At 39.8% G+C, this 19,771-nt stretch overlaps 1 protein-coding gene across 13 annotated transcripts in view; it reads right to left on the reverse strand.

Moving 5' to 3' along the window:
• SGMS1 (sphingomyelin synthase 1) overlaps positions 1–19,771 on the reverse strand; it is a 208,142-nt gene that overhangs the window by 61,451 nt on the left and 126,920 nt on the right. The gene's annotated exons all lie outside the window — the stretch shown is intronic.

The following is a 19,771-nucleotide window of genomic DNA, read 5'->3' on the forward strand; positions in this document are numbered from 1 at the left end:
GTGCTGCACAGGCTAAGTATCTTCATCTTAAAACAAAAAAAATTACTGATATTTTTGAAGTGCTGTGGTTACAAGTAACACCTAAAATTACTATAGCTGGTAGAGAAAACTGGACAGAGAAAGCATTTCTTTCATTACTTAGCACTTTGTGGATTCAGTTTCCTGTTTGCATAAGATTTGCACCCAGCAAGAAGAAAGAGAAACATTTTAAAATTAGGGAACTGTGATCAAAGTTGTTGAAATTCTCATTATCCACCAAACTGTCAAGTCTTTTTTGGATTCCACCCAACATTTAGTCTACATAACCTCTCGGACAAAGTTTATAGTACACTAGTATTTCCTTTCCTCATATTTAAATTTGTTGAATTTTCAGTCTCTGAATGCCCTCTTGTTCACATATTATGAGAGGGTAAATAAGAATGCTTAATTTCATACCATTCATGATTCAGATGGCAATTTTTTCTGATCACCACAAGGCCGTGATTCTTAATGGGTCAGCTTGCTAGGAATTTAACAATGTTTCAGGTTTCATTTTAGAGAACAGCCTATTGGGTGATTAAATCTGTGGCCTTACTGGTCCAAAATGACAATTGCTGTGTGATTAAAATCTTGATGTCCTAGTGAGATGACAGAGCTTGTAGTTTGGGAAAATCAAGTAAATGACTCTCTTTTAAAATAATGTATAAGAAACTTGTAAATTAGAATACCCTACATTTGGCATCAAAAACAAAGCAGACAAAGTAGAGGGATCATGGCGCAATAGGCAAACACTCAGACCAGATCAACTCTTTTAAGCCTAACTTTAGGTTTACCAGTCTTGATAAATCTCACTATTTTTCTTTTCTTTTTATATCCTCTCCCGTTCCCTCCCGTTCCGCCCTTATTCTGTAACACAATAACATCCATAAAAAATGTTATTTCTGCCAGTACACAGGAATATTGTTCAGTTTTTTATTGTAGTTTTCTGCTTGTTTCATCCTATGAAAACCAACTGCTGTTACAAACCAGCAGCTTCTATCTTTTCCAGCCTACTAAACGCCAAATTTTAAGAAGATCATCTTGGTTACTTGCCTTATTAAAATATGCATTCCAGATAAAAGTACAAAATATTAAATATGGACACACATGTAACCAACAGACTGGTACTGTGGGCTCACAACTAAATAATTTACTTTAATTGGAGTTGTGAGTCCCAAGGTGAGGGCTCATAAACTCTCCTGCCAGTTAATTGACCTTGAGGCTTATCTAAAAGCAACTGTTATAAATGCAATATTTGTTCTTAAATAATGTAGATTTAAAAAAGTATACTTGTTTCATGTAATCCGATACAGCAAAAATTTCTCCCTCCTATGAATTATTCAAGAAAGCCAAGGTGGTAAAAGACTGTTGAACATTAATTGTTGTTTGCAGTGTACAAGACAAACTCTGTGCTGCTCAAAAGCTCTCTCTTTCACCAACAGAAGTTGGTCCAATGAAAGATACTACCTCACACATCCTCTCTCTCTGTTGAACATTAAGTCACTTCTCAGACGATTCTCCAGGTCTCCTTACCAATTAATTATTAAACCTCTTACAAGGAAGAACACACATTAGTTTAATAATTAAATCAGAGTGGCTGAGAGAAAAGTTTCTTTAGAAATCTCCCAATAGCAACGTGGAAAGACAAAAGAATTTTCAGCTGCCTTTTTGAAACCGATTGTTTGAAAATGAGTGAAATACTTAGGCATGTGCACAAAATGGAACAGAGTGTGTTTGCAATCTCTTGAGTCAGTGGTTTCTATTGACTACATGAATGTAGCAGCTCTGCGACCGCTGCTAAACTCCTTCACAAAGTTTCACATGAAAATAGTGATAATATATGTCCCGCAAATCAGGGGCCTCTCTCAGAGCTATTATTCCAGGCTGCACAGATTCAGGCATACCATACTGAATCAATTTTACACTCTTCACATTTTTAAAGGTTATTTTCACAGCTCTGAGGACAACAGACTGAATTTTTTTTTCCCAAAGAAAACTCAGGGCTTCCCTACATGGGGATTTACAAGAAAATTAATCCCAATTAACTAAGGCATTGTCTATACTAAAGGGAAAAGTCGATCTAAGCTACGCAATTTGAGTCACGTGACTAGCGTAACTCAAATCGATGTAGCTAAGATCTACTTACCACGGGGTCCGCACTATGCGACGTCGATGGGAGACACTCTCCAATCGACTCCCCGTACTCTTCTCGATCAGGTGGAGTACAGGAGTAGACGGGAAAGAAATCAGTGGTCGATTTAGCGGGTCTTCACTAGACCTTCTAAATCGACCGCCGCAGCATCTATCACCACAGCACTGATCCTCCAGTAAGCGTAGACAAGCCCTAAAGATATGAATTAAAAGTGGATTAGTTAAACTGCATTAAATCCCTGTGTGGACACTCAAGGTATGTCTACACTTAAAATGCTACAGCCGCACTGCTGTAGCGCTTCAGTGTAGACACTACCTATGATGATGGGAAGAATTCAGCTGTCGGCACAGATAATCCACCTCCCCGAGAGGTGGTAGCTAGGTCAACAGAATTTTTCCAGCAATCTAGAACTGTCTACACCAGAGTTTAGGTTGGTATAGCTATGTCTCCCAGGGGGTGTGGATTTTTCACACTCCTGAGACAGACAGAAATGCTGATGTAAGTATCTAATGCAGACAAGGCCTCATTCAGAACTGATATGGTCTTGATTTGGTTTAGCTTAATTCTCTTTCAAAGTGAAGTAAGCTAAATTTAATTTACGTCATTTTAATTCTGAAGGAGAACACCCACACTGGGATTTAGTGCAGTTTAACTAATTCACTTTTAATTCACACCTTTAGTTAATTTGGATTAATTTTCCAAAGCATCCTTGTGTAGAGAACCCTAGGTTCTGGGACACAAGACAGCAGCTTCAAAAAATAGCAGTGGTTCCACAAAATTCTAATTCAACCACTTAACTGGGAAGTGAATTCTGAATATTCGCTGCAAACCCACTTGAATAAATATACTGTAAGAATAATATTCCAACTGGTCTTCACAATTAGTGCATGTTCTAAAACATTCTCTCACCTGAGTTGGCAAGCTGACTTTTAATTGTACTTGTGATGTTCACTCTACTTCCAATAAACAACACCAAAATGAGTTTAAGTTAGACTGTGCCTAATTGCATGAATGGGTGACCAAGAGAGGGTGGAGGACACAAGAATCCTCCCTCTCCATACTCCTGGAAAGGGAACAAGACAATAAGCAAGGACCAGGGAATTCTAGCACTGACAGAGCTGGTAAAATCTTGGAATTGCCATTTTGCAGGGAATTTCTATGTTTTGAAATTTGTTTTCATTCTGATTTGAGACAAACCCAAATATTTTTGAAATTTTCGGCCCAATGGAAAATCCAAAAAAAAATTCACTTTCTGCTGTTTCAATTTTTGTTTTGGAATTTTATGTTTTTTCTTCATTTTTAATTATTTTTTACATTATTTCATGACATAGTAGAAATTCTGAAATGAAAATTTTCCAAAATGAAAATAAAAATTGGTTTCAAAGTATTTTCCCTGTCCACAGGCACTGTTGCCAAAACTGATGTGTTTTTTTTTTTTTTTAAAAAGTGTTTAGAATGAAAAAGGCCTTTGTAAAAACATTTCCAAGCAGCTCGACAAACAGGGGTAATAGCAATCCTGGAGGTTTGTGGAACGGGAACACAACGTAGATGGTTCAGAGGAGGAGAGATGAAGGAGTGCACAGTACTTTATGTAGAGGTACAACAGATGCCACCACTGACTGCTCAGAGGGACTGAGGGAAAATGCCTCCAAGAGTCTCTACTGCCAGGATGAAACCCTTTCACAAACACATACCCCTCTTTATCTATGTGGCTTTATGCCTTAGCCTGCAATCTACCCAGAACACGGAATAGATCATTGATTAAAATTACTATACTCTTGCAGGGCAGTAAGAAATTACCAAAGAGGGAGGGATCAGAGCTCGTGAGAAAGCTTAGCAAATGGAGAAATAAAAAGGAAGAGCTACAAAGTTTTTAATTTCCTACAGACTTTTTCGTTCAGAATGTATGTGAGCTTCCTATATTTGAAACTATTGCAAAGGTAATAATTTTATATTGGCCAATGAAACACTCCATAGTGTCACACAAAATTTTATATTCCTAGAAACCAGAAGTATTAACCAACACATTTATTTAGCAATGAAAAATCATCTTTGCCTCTTATCGATTTAGCAAGTCTTCTCTAAAAGTCTTATATATTCTGAACGCAAACTGAAGTTTAAAGTTTACAGCATCATCAAATTTACTATAAGAATTCTGTGTAGTTAATTTCCATTATATTCCATTTCTATTTCAACTCATTGTAATACTGGAACACCTGCTTAAAATGTGTATAAAATGACTGTCAACCCCATATGCAATAGGTCTAAAAGTTATAAAAATATATATATATAAGAAAAGCATCACACTTGTTTTCTATTTCCTGAAGACAAAGGTCTTACCAGGGTGCTACCAAGCATTCTGGGCTAAATCTGATTATGTAGGTCCAAAGAAAAGATACTAGCTTCTTCCACAGCTTTCCTATTATGCTATGGTTTAGGTGCTATTTTAAATCCTTCTAATATCTCCTGTTGCTGCATCATGAGCAGCCCATTGCCATGTTGTCTGCTTCAGGCTATACAATATCCTTCACCTAGGTGTGGTGTTTTCACTTGTACTTGTGACAACAAAAAAATGTTTTTGACATCACTGTAGGGCTTTCACCCTCTGCTTTATTTAAGGATGATGTCTGTATGCCATACTTGGTAGAACAAGCTATGTTAAGTCCTTAAAAACAAAACAGACAAACAAACCAACCAACCTAGAAGGGAGATTACTTTTTATGGTAACAACTTAGCCTTTCAAAGGCTCTACTCCAGTCTTGACTCTTCTCTTTCCCTTATCAGATGGAACAGTCTACCTCACTTGGATTGAGAAGAAAAATTGTCGAGCAGCTTCTAATTTTTTTTCTCCTCCTTAAATGTTTAAGGAAACTTTATCTTCAGCAAACAACCTTAAAACTTACATTCCTAACACTGTGTTCAGTTTTCTGATTATTGTTTTAAGGTCTCTGTGGGATTTCAGCAACAATGATGTTATCTGCATCTCTGAAATGACTCAGGTACTTTCTACTGCAAAAACCTTGAATGGAATGAAAAAAATTTCAGTTCCACCTACCTATTTGTTCTAAAAAAAGGCTTCTGGGTAGCAGTCCCTCCCTGTTTCAGAACGTATTGCTCATGGTATTAAAAGCCAGATTCACTGGTATACAGTTAAGAGTCTCTGAGGAATGAATCATTAAACTGTTCATGCTTTGGTTCATTTCTCATTGAGCCTTACATAAGCTACCTAACAGACCTAAGCAGAAAAGGAACTGTGCTGTAAAAATTAGCTAGCATTCAAAACAATGTTAGCTATTTCAGAAAAAAGAACAGGATTACTTGTGGCACCTTAGAGACTAACACATTTATTTGAGCATAAATAAAAAATAAAATAAAATAAATGTATTCGTCTCTAAGGTGCCACAAGTACTCCTGTTCTTTTTGCAGATACAGAGTAACATGGCTGCTACTCTGAAACCAGCTATTTCAGAACTTATTTTTCCAACTTATCTTTGTCATTTTTTGTTTTTGACTTCAGCTCTAGCTTAAAACCTATACCTCAGACTTTTTTCCCTTGACTCAGGCCCACAAGCTGAAACATTGTAAGCTAAAAGGTCGATTGACATTTAAAAAACACCTTATGCTGAAAGGCTCCGAAAACCAAGATGGATCAAAGCAGTGCAAAATTATCGTGCAAAAGAAGCAACGGAATATTTTAGACAGCTTTCTGACAGAACAACAGTCTCAACAGTCTAGTACTGAAATTCTCTGTGAACCATACAAGCCCTTTTTCTTCTTTTCAAATAACGTTTTAAAAATGACTGGAATTGTTCATCTGAAATAAGTTTTATCATTATAAATAAATTATGGCCTCATTCACCAATTAGCTCATAGACTGCTGCAGTAAGCTTTATAATCACTCAAACCAAACTACACTGACTGGATCACTAATGTGCTGATGCTCAATTATTTCTGTGAAGAATGCTACAGAACATTAAACATTAACAACAGTCTAAGCCTACATTACCTTTCTCCAAAATAAATCTAATTCAACACTGTATGCTTCTAGTTTAAATAATCTTGAATTACTGGATCATTTCCCCTCCACTTACCTTCTTCTCTAATGACTGAAATAGAGCTAAGTTATGACATATTTTGGCACAATATACTATTAACTCAATAAACACAATTTACTCAATAAAATAAATGTGCTGAAATTCTATTTTCTTTGATACAATGTTAAACCTGTAGTGCACTTCTCAGGAAAATAATGTGTGATCACTTTAAAATCCCATACAGGACACTGGCAGCACAGAGAGTTTACTAAGAAGTTTGTGTTTTACAGGATTCTGATTTATTGTTTAAGAACTGCCAGAAGAATGCTTATCCTACTAGCTCCTATTCTCCTGCAGTGGACCACCTGAAACAGACTCCCTCCTAACCATGAATCCACATCCTCTCCAGCTATTATACTGTTTAATTATTGGAAGCCCTTAGGATAATATGAAGATAAAAATAAACTTACTTTATTGCAATTCTCTTCCGGGATGTAAGGTTTAATAGGACAAAAATCTCTTCATTGCCTGCAGCAGCCCCAACTTCTCTAATCGCTCTGAGTCACTTTGCTATTTCCTTCCATTCAAGTTTGACTCTGGTTTATTTATATTAGAAAGCGTATACAGAGCTGTGTAGGGTGCTAAAAGATGCAACAAAGCTACTATCGACCACATAGGCAAGGAATATTAAAGTGGTATTAGCCTCAATTTAATGAAGCTTGGTCTACATTACAAAGATAGTTAGATCGATATTAGCTGTCTTATGTCAACTTATGTCAGTGGCTATACTACAGCCTTGCTCCCACCAATTTAAGTGCCCTACTACACAGACAAAATAAATCCACCTCCATGAGAGGTGTAGAGCTTATGTTGGCGTAGGTAAGGCAACAGACACTGAGGGCATGGCTACACTTGCAGATGTAGAGCGCTGTGAGTTAAATCAGCCCTTGGAGAGTACAGTAGGGAAAGTGCTGCAGTGTGTCCACACTGTCAGATTCAAGCGCACTGGCGTGGCCACATTAGCAGTTCTTGCAACGCCACAGAGAGCAGTGCATTGTGGTAGCTATCCCAGCATGCAAGTGGTTGCAATGTGCTTTTCAAATCGGGGGGGGGGGGTGGAGTGTGACAGGGAGTATGTTGTGTGTATGCAGGGGGAGACAGTGGGTTTTTGGGGGGCTGAGATTGTGTCAGCATGATGTCTTGTAAGTTCAGACAGCAGCAGACCCCCCCCACTCCCGCCTCTCTCTCTCTCTCACACTCACAGCAAGCAACATTCCACACTAATGGTTGCTTTGTCCCAGAGCAGATAAGCATGCCAGCTGTCAGAAACGGAGTTTTGAAAGGGCATATCCGCATTCCTGCAGCCGATTCCAAAACAATGACACCTCGTTCACACTGATGCTGGGGCATTTCAGCCAAGGCGCAGCAAGCATTATGCTTCTCGTGGAGGTGGATTACCAGGAGCGCTCCAGCTGCAGCGTCCAGGGGCTCTAAGTGCCTTGCCAGTGTGGACGGGTCATGAGTTAGGGTGCCTGGGGCTGCTTTAATGCACTCTAACTTGCAAGTGTAACGAAGCCCTTAGTTACTTAAACTGGCTGTTGGCTAAAATTGTTGTCAATTTCAGGGAGAGCTGGAACCCTGAAAATGACAAGAAAGGCTGATAGGTTCCCTGCTGTGAACCCCACACCTAGCTCACAGCTCAGGCTGTCACCCTGGGATGGGTGAGGGGCTCCAGCTAGAGCCCAGCTGCCTCCTGGGCTCTGGGCCCTCTCCGGCGCTCCAGACGGGGACCGGGGTCAGGGGCCTGCCCTGCTTCACATGGTTCCTGGAATCAGCGGCATGTCCCCCCCTCCAGCTCCTACTCATAGGAGCATCCAGGGGGCTCTGCAAGCTGCCACTACCCCTGCCAAGCACCACCCCCGCAGCTCCCATTGGCCAGGAACCACAGCCAATGGGAGCTACAGGTGCAGCACCTACAGACAGGGCAGTGTGCAGAGCTGCCTGGGCATGCCTCCACGTAGGAGCTGGGGGGGGGGGGGGGAAACATGAGCTGCTTCTGGGAGCTGCTTGAGGTAAGCACGGCCTGGAACCTGCATCCCTGCACCAGCCCTGATCCCCCTCCTGCCTTCCGACACCCTCGGTCCCAGCCCAGAGCACCCTCCTGCACCCACACCCCCAGCTGGAGCCCTCACCCCCTGCCGCATCCCAACCCCCAATTTCATGAGCATTCATGGTCCGCCATACAATTTCCATACCCAGATGTGGCCCTCAGGCCAAAAAGTTTGCCCAGCGCTGATCTAGATGCTTGATCATAATAGAAGATTTTAACCTAACAAACTCTTAACTACTAGTATTTAGAAAGGTAGATTATGTCCTCTTCTTTTATGAAGGAAAAATAGGACATTAATTTGTTGTAGCACAGAAGGTTGCAATCAAGAAGAAAAGTTATCTTTTAAATTTAAAAGAAAGGGAGAACTACATTTAACTAGAACCTATATAGTGTAGATATTTTTAATGAAACAGCCCACAAACAATGAGAGAAGAGTTTCGTGAAGGAAATCTAAAACTGCAGAAACCTTATCTCAGGCCTGGTCTACACTTAAAAATTAGATCGACCTAACCACGTTGCTCAGGGCTGTGAAAAATGTTATGCCCTGCATGCCATGGTTAAGTCTACCTAACTCCTAAATTAGGCACAGCTACATCAACAGAAGGATTCTTCCCTAGGGAATTTTTAGTGCATACCACTCACTTGTACATGGACAATACATTACAGTGCTTTAGCCGTAAGGCACGTTATCCCACCAAGTAGACATGCCTTTAGAAAGACAATGAAGGAGGATTATTTGGTCTTGGGAGATCTCTGAATTTCTGTAAATTAATGTAAAGAAGAAAAAAATGCATATTTTGGGGGAACCTTTCAGCCTCAGAGTCTTGAGTCCCTATTCAAAATTTTTCTTAATTATTAGTTTGTTATTAAATGAGATACTTCATGTGTAGTTAAAATGTGGTTTGATATTTTCTCTAGCGCATTTTTTTTTTCCTGAAAACATGAAGTAGTCTGAGAAACATATTCATTCTCAAGCCATGGAAAAAAGGTACAAAATATCAAATTATGCCCTTCAGCCCTGAGAACAGGTTGCTCTGGTAATGGCCATATTTATTTGCCACTAAGCCTAAATCCAAATATTGCTTGGTGCCTGAAAGACCTAAAACCACTAGCAGGGATGCTGTTACAACTATATGCCCCAATCTCACAAATTATTACATGCGGATAGACCCCTACACACATGTAACACTTTAGTGAAATCTTAGTTCTGGTCATGAGCAGAAAAAAGGTTTACAGTGTATTTCAAAACAGATAATGATTCAGTTATAGTGATATTTGTGGGGTTTACTTTTTGTTCAGTAACTTTATGCATTTAAACTTTTATCATTGCTTTGGTCTAGATGATTTTTGGGGGCAGATGACCAAAATTTCACAACTCACTCTTAAGTTCATCTTCATCTCAGAAACAGCATCTTTATAAATAATCTTACAAAATATAGAATGAAAGTGGAACGGTTTCCAGAAAAGAGTCAATTAAATGCTCAGATAAGGAAGTGGGTGACAAAGAGGAAAGGAAAGGATAAAATTAAGCGTGCCTATCATTTGAGGTTCTCAATGCACTTTGAACACTGAGCCTTATAACATCTCCCATAAGGTAAATTAACCATATAAAAATAGGCTAGCTGAGGCATAGAGAGGTCAGAAGAATGCTTTGACCTAGATCACAGCATGGTGAAGTTCCATAATGACATCCTGATGGACCCCAGAAGTCCTGATAAGATCACTTTATCCAATTACCAAATCAAGCTTTCCTCTCCTTGTTGAAGGTGGCTAAGTTATGAGGGGGCAATGGACGGGAAGTGTGCTATTACTTGCAAAGAAATAGGGATAAAGCCCTTGTATAGATGTTTTTCTACAGAAATTCTGTTATAATTAACCTTTCCTGAGAACTGGGCCCCTATTTGGAAGATTTTAATATATTCAGGGCTGTATTTCACTTTCATTCATACACAGTATTTTCATTTTATATTTATAGTAGGATTTAAGTGGTTCCAAGTAATAACAGACAGAACAAAGTAAGTTACCAAGCAAAACAAAACAAAAACACACAAGTCTAAGCCTAACACAGTAGGAAACTGAATACAGATAAAATCTCACCCTCAGAGATGTTCCAATAAGCTTGTTTCACAGACTGGACCCCTTCCTAGTCTGGGCCCAATCCTTTCCCCGGTACAGTTCTTGTTAGCTCCAGCTCAGGTGGGAACTAGGGGATTTTTCCTGACTGGAACCCCCTTTGTTCTGTTCCACCCCCTTTGTTTCTTGCCCCATAAACGGTAACTTTGCCGCGCCACTGTGCCGGGGGAGAGGGGGGGGACCATTGCTGCACACAGGCGAGCCGCATAGGGGCCAGGGCGGAAGCTGCAGTCTTGGAGAAGACCCTCTCTTGATTCCCTGCTCACCCTCAGCAGCGAGATATCTTCCATAATTATCACATCCTGTGGAAAGTGTGAGGACAGGAATGATCATCAGCCCCCCACCCCGCCCCCATTGCTGGCTCTCCCCAAGAGCCACGTCCCCAGGGTCCAGCAAGGTCCAGGAAGAGTGATTTACCCAGCCCCTGTTTTGGGGGGTCCTGTGGCTCATTTGTGCTTGCCTCGGGTCAGCCAGTTAGTGACAGATGTGTGAGTACTGGCTGTGTTTTAAATCACTGAATTGGTGTTCTGTGTGTTGCAAACAATAGTGCTTCTGTAAAATGTTGTGTTTAAACTTCACAGAGATGACCTTGGGAGCCCAGCCTCCCTCTTTGTTACTGGCAGCTGAGTGGTTGCACAGAATTAGAAAGCAGCCAAGAAGAACTAAGGAGGACTTTCTGCGTGATGTTATGATGCACTCCGCGGCCGAGAAACAGGAATTGAAGGAGTGGCGGGACAGTGAGAAGAGAGAATGAAAGGAGAACGCGGCACACAAGAAAGCAGCCCCTGCAGCAAAACTCTTTCCCATGCGCCCCTCCCCACATACACCGCCAACACACTCTTATCACCTCCTGGCTCCACTCTCTACCCACAGCATTCCACTCCTCCCTCCTCACAGTCCAGTACTCCCAATATCCACTGCACTCAACACCCATCTCTCTGCAGTTTGGCCCTGCTGAAGTACAGCACCCGCTGCATCATACTTCAAAGGAAAAGGTTGGGTATGATCCCTGGACATACACAAAGAAAGAGGTGCTCTGTGGGATAGCTGCCCAGAGTGCACCGCTTTGAATAGTGCCGCAAGTGTGAACACGCTATTGCGCAGGCAGCTGTCAATGTGAACACACAACAGTGGTTTTCCTTCGGCGCTCTCTGAATGGCACAGTAACCATCGGCGCTGTAACTTTTCAAGTGTAGACGTGCCCTAAACGTTACTCCTGTTAACATAAGGGAGTGAGCTGGATTATGATCCTTCTCATGGCATCAAGAGAATTGTTCAGTTTTAACCATTTACACCTGAGCAGACCTGCTGAAAGGAAATGCAGTTGCACAGCTCTCATTTGAAGACATATATGTGAAGACAATGGGATTGCATGTGTGTAAGAGCTTGGCGTACGTAGCTTTTATTACCAGGAGTGCGAGTGAGAGGGAAACTCATCTTGACTTTCAGATTCCAGGTTAAGTTTGCAGGACTGGCTGTTTACAAACAACAAGATTGTTTCTTTCCTAACTCGCCGTGTAGTATAATTATTGAGGCAAACATGTACCTTAAAAGACTGTTTAAAAAATTACTTTTTTAGAACAGAACACCAGAGTTTAAAATAAGCCTCCTAATATATTTGCACTGCAATACTAGGGAGACCTAAAATATTTAACAAAAAATCTATTCTGGAAAACCCACAAAAGTGACTGATTTATAAGCATCTTACTGTTTAACAATGAAGAAACTCAGTATGTTCCCACAATAATGCATTTCCTTAATCTGAAGCAAACTAAATGCTACCATATGCCTGTTGGGAGGTAATGGGTCCATTTAGAGCTGGCCTCCTTCTCTGCTCAAGGAGGATGACCTGTATTTAAAGGCTCCATATCCTTCTTCCTTCCTCCCAGGTAATTCTTGTCAATCACCCTGGTAGGGAAAAAACACTACCCTTTATCCATCTTGCCTTTTAAACCCCCGGGGAGGGGGGAGGAGTGGGGGGGAGAAGACCCAGCTCCTCAGTGGCCATCATTTCCTGTAAAGTTGGCTAGCAGCCTGTTCTCTTGCCTGTCAGAGGAGGTTTCCTAGCTACACCAGATGTGCACTCCTGAACAGCCAGATCTTTATATTAATTATCCAGGCAGCCCAGAATGGTAAGTTACTTTGTTTAGGAACACAGAGTCTAGCAGCTATGACATAGGGTTCTATAGCTTTAATTTATGTAGCTGACAACATGACAGTAGCTAAAGCTTTCATGGTACGTTCCCTGTCCCATCCCAAATCTCATTCAGCTGCCTTTAATTTAGCTATCTTGGATAGTGCAGAGTCTCAAAATACTACAGTCAAACAAAGGAAAACTGGATCCTTATTGGTATAAAGATTTATATTGGTGTTAATTAAATACACTAATAGTACCACCAGTTATAGCTGAATGAACAAACAAGTGCTGATTTTGAACTTAATTGATTAAATTTTTTAAAGTTTTGTTTTCTGATGCAAAGACAGTAAGAATGATGATTTCTTATCTGTCCAAAGAATCTATTACAACATACAAGATCTTTCAGGTCAAAAAAATCTGTTTTTGTAGGGATAATAGCTTTTTTCAAGCTGTAGGTTGGCTGCCTTATGCTGATTTTCTCAGTTGAATTTACTGAGAAATTTTATTATATGAGAAATAAAACTAAAGATGCATTCTCATATCAATAAACACCCAAAACCTCTTACTAAAAGAGTTATTGTAACTTGAAGTTATGTTCAGTAATTACTTTTATTCACCAAAATCTCTGAAATATGGATATGGGATATGAAAATACATTTCCCATTATCTGATCATTCCTATCTTTGATCATAACTCATGAGAACAGCCTACCAAAATCAGTATAAGATTCTTGAAGGGTTTTTGTTTGAACAGGACATCAGTTACAGAGTCATCATAACTGCAAAACCCCAAATTCATCCATGTAACATATGAGTATCACAGAAGTAATTGTTTCTTAAACTTCATAGACAAAATAAATACTCTGAATAAAGAACCTAGCATTGTAAAGTTAAGTACAGAAACTACAATTTTTAAAAAGCATGAACAGATCCTCAATGCTAATCTCAACAAGCCAGAACCACAGCCCAAATGAATGTTCAGCTAAACCGTTAAGAACCAAACTGAAGTTCACCATATACAATACATTTAAAATGAAATTTCACTGATGAGTTACAGTAACTACTGATTGCCATTGCACAACGTTTTGTAAACTATATTACTATTTTTGCCCCCAGGGCATTCTGCATGGACACTTTAGGCAGCTAGATTTAAAAACCAGGCCCAGAATAAATATCTCCTGCATACACAAAGTCGATTGCCTAGAACAGCATTTATATTACTCCTCTCTCTCCATAATGGCAAGTTTAGATCTATGCAGGAATCTGAATAATTCTTAAGTGTGTGTGATTGTTAGTGTTTTTCATGAGCTTTTTACCTTGGGGACCATTTATGGGGATGAAATAAAACAAGATACAGGCTTCTCATAATATTTCACTATACAGGAACTGAAATACTGTGGGAAAAACAACTATTTCAGACACAAATGTTTCCCTACGCATAAATAAATCTAAAAATGTTCATATATATGATCAACTATGCACCCATCCCTACTCAGGACTACAGAAATGTATGAAACTCTCAGACTCATAGAAAAGTATGGTATTTCTCTAAAGTTGCATTTGCACTGTTTTCCTGTTTAAATTTAAGGTGTTTTCCTCTGTTAAGATGTTTGATCAGTAAAATTTACCAATAAATTTCATCTCAAATTTTAGAATTTATCTGTAAATTTTGGATATGAAGCCCATGTCTGCTCGGTGCCTAAATCACTTCTGAAAAATGGGACTTAGGGGCCAAAGTCACTTGGATACTTGATATTTCCTTAATACTTAGATTTATTTTAAAACTTTTTTTTTAGACACTAGGTTCTATGAAGCAGGAACTCTCTTCCTATGTATTTGTTCAGTGCCTGCCAAAATGAAGGCCCCAATCAGGGTGCTAACAGAATATAAAATGTTAAGATTACTTATTCTTTTTAGATATGCTGAACAGCAATGACACTAAGTATTATTACTATTATTTTGTGATGCTACTAGCAAATGAGTAGTTTAAAAGCACAGTCGTTAATTAAGTCAAAAGACCTCTGATGGGTAGTGACTTCCTCAAGGTCACACAAGGCAGAGATCATATTACCCAAGAAACCCACCTTCCATCGCCATAGTCTACCCACTAGACCACAATGCACTGCTGAATTATGAAAACTGTATTTGCAAATTAGATGCAGGATTTCAAACAACTTCATTATTTATTTTGCAGTGACAATGTTCAACTCTAAGACTTCCCTCTGAGAAAATCTGCAAACGTTCACAATGCTAGCTGATAAAATCATTGTGACAACTCATTAAATTGATAGCACTATAAAAGTACAGTTTACAAAAAGAAGAACATACGTAAAAGTAACTGTCCTTCCTTTTTGTCCTTTAGTCAAGTCAGCACACAGATGATTATAATAGAACCCTAATTTTAGGAACTAATTGTGGATGGAGGACTTCATAAAATTGAACATCTCAGAGCTGCAGCACAGTGCATCACATCACTTTTTTTTCCCATGTAGAGCAATTTCCAATACACTGGGAGCTGCTTGAGGTAAGTGCTGCCCAGAGCCTGTACCCCTGCCCCACTCCTGCGCCCCTGCCCCAGCCCTGATCCCCCTCCGAACCCTTCAGCCCCACCCCAGAGCCCACACTCCCAGTCGAAGCCCTCACCCCTCCTACACTCCAACCCCCAATTTCATGAGCATTCATGGCCCACTATACAATTTCCATATCCAGATGTGGTCCTCAGGCCAAAAAGTTTGCCCACCCCTGCACTAGAGGGGTGGCTGACTTGTTCTTCATCAACATAATGTTCATTATGTGATTTTCTTTCCCCACGAGGAAAAATGGTTCATATTACTGGTCATCAGGAAAAACGAGGTTCTACTGTACTGCCTACTAGATGCTAGAAGGTGTATTGTAAATTAGAGCAGTTTCAAAGCTGCTGTAAATTGTGCTTCCTGAACAACCCCCCACCGGCTCTGCTGCCACTACCGCAGGATTGGCAGAGCACAGCATACTTCTGTTGTGCCCTGGCAAGCCCACTATGCTGGTGGGCCATGAGTGAGTGGGGTAAAGCCAGCATTTCGAGGAAGTATCTTGATCAGATTAGCTAATCTGCCATACTATTAAGCCACTCAGGGGTGGTTTTTTAGGATCTCTATTTCCCATGGTGAACATGTTCCCTGTAGGCTTGCAAAATAATATGTATTCTGGCTAGGATATGGGGGTTTTCCTCCTATTCACTACGAGACCTGGCAAATCAAACAAAGCTGTATCTCCTGCTTGTCTTAGGTGGCCTGGTTCCAAGAGCACATCCAAATATACCAGTAGCGCAAATGAGGAATTGTACAAAGATACATATAGGGCTGGAAAATCCTGGATGGTAAATTGGCAGAGCATGCCACAGAATGAGAATGAATGTCCATTCCTAACTCAGAGCTAGGGATTGTGCCCCCAGGGGAAAGATTTTCAAAAGTTAAAACCTCATCATAGAGCTTTTGTTTATAAAGAAATACCAAAATAGTCATTCCCAAGCGATCCTCTTCAGTGGAAGTACCATGGAAAGCATAAACCCCTATAAAATTGTTATATGGATTTCCCTTTCCTTTTCCAATATTTCTTTTGCGAACTAAATTCTGGTCTACACTGCAAACTTATGTTGGTATAATTAAGCCACCCTGGGGTGTGGAAAATCCACACGCCCTGAGCAATGTAGTTATACTGATCTAACTCCCAGTGTAGACAGTGCTATGTCGGCGAGAGGGCTTCTGCTGTTGACATAGCTACTGCCTCTCAGGGAGATGGAGTACCTATGTCCATAGAAGCTCTCCCGTCAGCATAGATGGCATCTTCACTAGGCACTACAATGGCATAGCTGCAGTGGGGCAACTGCAGTGTAGATAAGCCCATACTTGCAGTGCAAACCTAACCCAATATTTCCCTCTTAGGAAAGAATTATGGCCATGATGATAAATTTAAGATCCTAACACTCTTTGAAAATGGGAATTGGATAAGATCCTTGCATCATTGTATATCCAGAGAAGTCTGTTGCTGTGCTTCTATGGTGATGTGCATCTGCCATTTGAGAGTAAAGTTTTCCGTAGCTATGAATGATAACATTTGCTAAAAATTCATTTTTCTCTTCCAAACCACATGGCAAATCTCTTGATTTCTGTTGTGATCGTCCTAATCTCATGGAACCCCTATTATTTCAATATGGGAACTCAAATTTTAAAAGCAACGGTTTGATAGTTCTCCTTCTAATCCATCTGACAGCCAGTGGTACAAAATGTTGCCCACTGGCCAGACTAATTAGCATGGCTTGGATCAATCCACTTGCCAATAATGATTGGAAGATTTACTTTGCAAGAAGGAGGTCATCAATCTCTGAAGAATGTAAGGTTTGATTACAAAACATTTCTATTCTTGTTATGAGAGTTCCATGTAAAAGCAGTATGTGTTGTGTATGTATCATTAATATCATATAAAGAGCACTGTCTATTGACCTATATAGAATAGCTCCGGACAAGACAGACAGTAAGAGTACAACCAGCACCTAAAGACAGACACACATATCCTAAGAGCAGTGCCAAGCTCAGACTCTGCAGTGCAAGGACAACTCTACCACCTCAACCATCGTTTAAGAATTACCAAAGAACAACTGTCCTCATGAAGGCCTGAATTAGTATCACTGCATGTCTTCAGTTACAAGTGCTGCAGTGATGAATGTGAAACAGGTTCACTTACTAGTGATCCTCAAATTAACCAGTGCAGTGCCGAGAATTTATCAGCATAGAAAACACCAGAAGGTTCAATCATCAACAGAAGGGACACAAAATAAAAGCATGCAAAATGCAAATCAAGCCAAGCTGCCCAGTAACTTCAAAGATGTTAACTGAAATTATTCATTTCCACTTCAGGAAGAGGTTTTACAGAAATTCTGTATAAAAGTAAAAGCAACAGGAGTACTTGTGGCACCTTAGAGACTAACACATTTATTTGAGCATAAGCTTTCGTGGGCTACAGCCCACTTCATCTGATGCATGCAGTGGAAAATACAGTAGAACGATTTTATATACACAGAGAACATGAAGCAATGGGTGTTACCATACACACTATAACGAGAGTGATCAGTTAAGGTGAGCTATTACCAGCAAGAGAGAAAAAAAAACTTTTTGTAGTGATAATCATTTTTGACTGTTACTATTCACAACTTTGTGAGCAGCAGTGAAACTGGCAAAAATCATTGTCACTGAGGCTTGGGAAAGCTGAGCAAGCAACAGAAGCAAGCACTGGAGTTATCCATAGGGTAGGAGAACAGATGCTGGGGAGAAACAGGTGACTGAAGACCTCTTCCCTTCCCAATTCTGATGACAGGCAAAAAGTCAGATTCAGTGGTAAGAGTAATGGTAAAAGGTGGGAGTGAGGTGTAACGGAGAAAGTGTCTTCTCACTTCCAGAAGCTTGAGAAGATAGAGCTACAAATTTATCAGCTACCTAGCCTAAGGCAAATATTAAAGATCAAGCCTCACGGCAGGATTCAAGAAGATCAACCAGATAGGAATTCCCTCCTCTCTCCCAGCAGACTAGGGCTGGAGGGAGGTGTGAGGGGAAATTGCATTCTTGCTAGAATATTGCTGTTTGACCTCAATCCTAGGGTCTCCACTTCACCCCCACTTGCATCTGAAACCTACTTCTGATTAATAGACATATGTCTATATTTTAAAGCCGTGCTTACTGACACCTACTAACTCTATAGTCACACAACTCATATCCTCCTCAGGGACAGAATCAGCAGCTTCATTTTAATGAGATCCAGAAGACGGGCTGAAAATGCAGGTGAGACTTCACTTGTTCCTTCTGCAACCAATAGTCCCACGAGTCACCATTAGTCCAAGTTTTACTTTAAAATATCTTTAAAAGATATTTTTTTAATTTTCTGAATTCAACTTGGTTCCAAATCAGGTACTAAAACATAGCTCCTCTAAGAAATAAACTGATGTGCTTTTTACTTTGTGTAAATTCACCTACAGTAGTTTATCTTTAAATGCAACTTGCCATCCTCCTGGTAAAAGAGTAACCATTATAAAACTTACATTTTATTCTTCACCCAAAATAGACTTACTTGCCTACAATATTTTAAGTTATATTTAAATTTCATCAAGAAATATAAACCTATAAGAAATCCTATATAGATGTTCTAATTAATATTTCAATAAGGGGAGGAGTTTGGGAGAGAAGGAGAAAAATGTATTTGTCACAAAATGAACAAACAGTATCACGTATTATTTGGAAAATAGTTAAACAAAAAAAGTCTAGAGCTAGGGTTATACTCTCCTTGAAACTTGTTCAGCTCAGCAACAGGTTTTCCCTGGCTCCAATGAGGGAAGAATAGCCCCATGAGTCACCAGGTTTTCTATAATACTTGTGTCACCTAGTTAAACGCTAGAACACCGGTTCACAAACTGGGGTCCACATACCACTAATGGTCTATGGAGACCTGCCTATTGTTTTTCCACATAAGCAATTGCCACAGGGATGTTATGGAACTATTAATTGGATGGGAGAAAGTCCACATACGTACCTGTGAGAAGGAAGTGAAGCTGTCCATAAGACTCAAAGTGATATCCAGGCTACGAAAATGTGAGAAACCCCCTGCTCTAAAATACCTTATAGAAAGACACCTACTAATTTATTTCAAAATAAAAAACTATAATCCATAACCAAACACCCAGTATTTTCACCACCATCTTCAGCCTGAACTGAAATCAAATATTCACTAAGGAATCTTGGTAACAAATTTAAAAAAATACATAAAACTGAAAGTGTAAGTAAAAACTCCCTCCCCTTTTGGAGATATTTACTCTTCAGGTAATGACATGAAAGGCAGTTAACATTCTAGCTGGCCATTACTTGACTAAAAGTGGTCTTAATGCAGTTCTAATACGGTGCCATGTTTCAAAAAATCATGTACTCTTGACATTTTAAGATGCAGTAGTATTTTCTTCTCTACCCTTACTCTGTTGTGCAGTCTCAGGCCTTCTGCTATGCTTCGGACACATCTTATGATTAAAACAGGATCGTTCAGAATTTAAGATCTACTGATTTACTGACATTTTTCCATCCAATTCATATGACAGGATTTTTCTCCCTTTGGCTTTGTTGCTAATGGTCTGGGAGTTTCCCTTTTTTCTTATTTTAAGTGTCAACTCAT

This window comes from Caretta caretta, chromosome 7 (genome assembly GCF_965140235.1).
Source record: "Caretta caretta isolate rCarCar2 chromosome 7, rCarCar1.hap1, whole genome shotgun sequence".
NCBI lineage: Eukaryota > Metazoa > Chordata > Testudines > Cheloniidae > Caretta > Caretta caretta.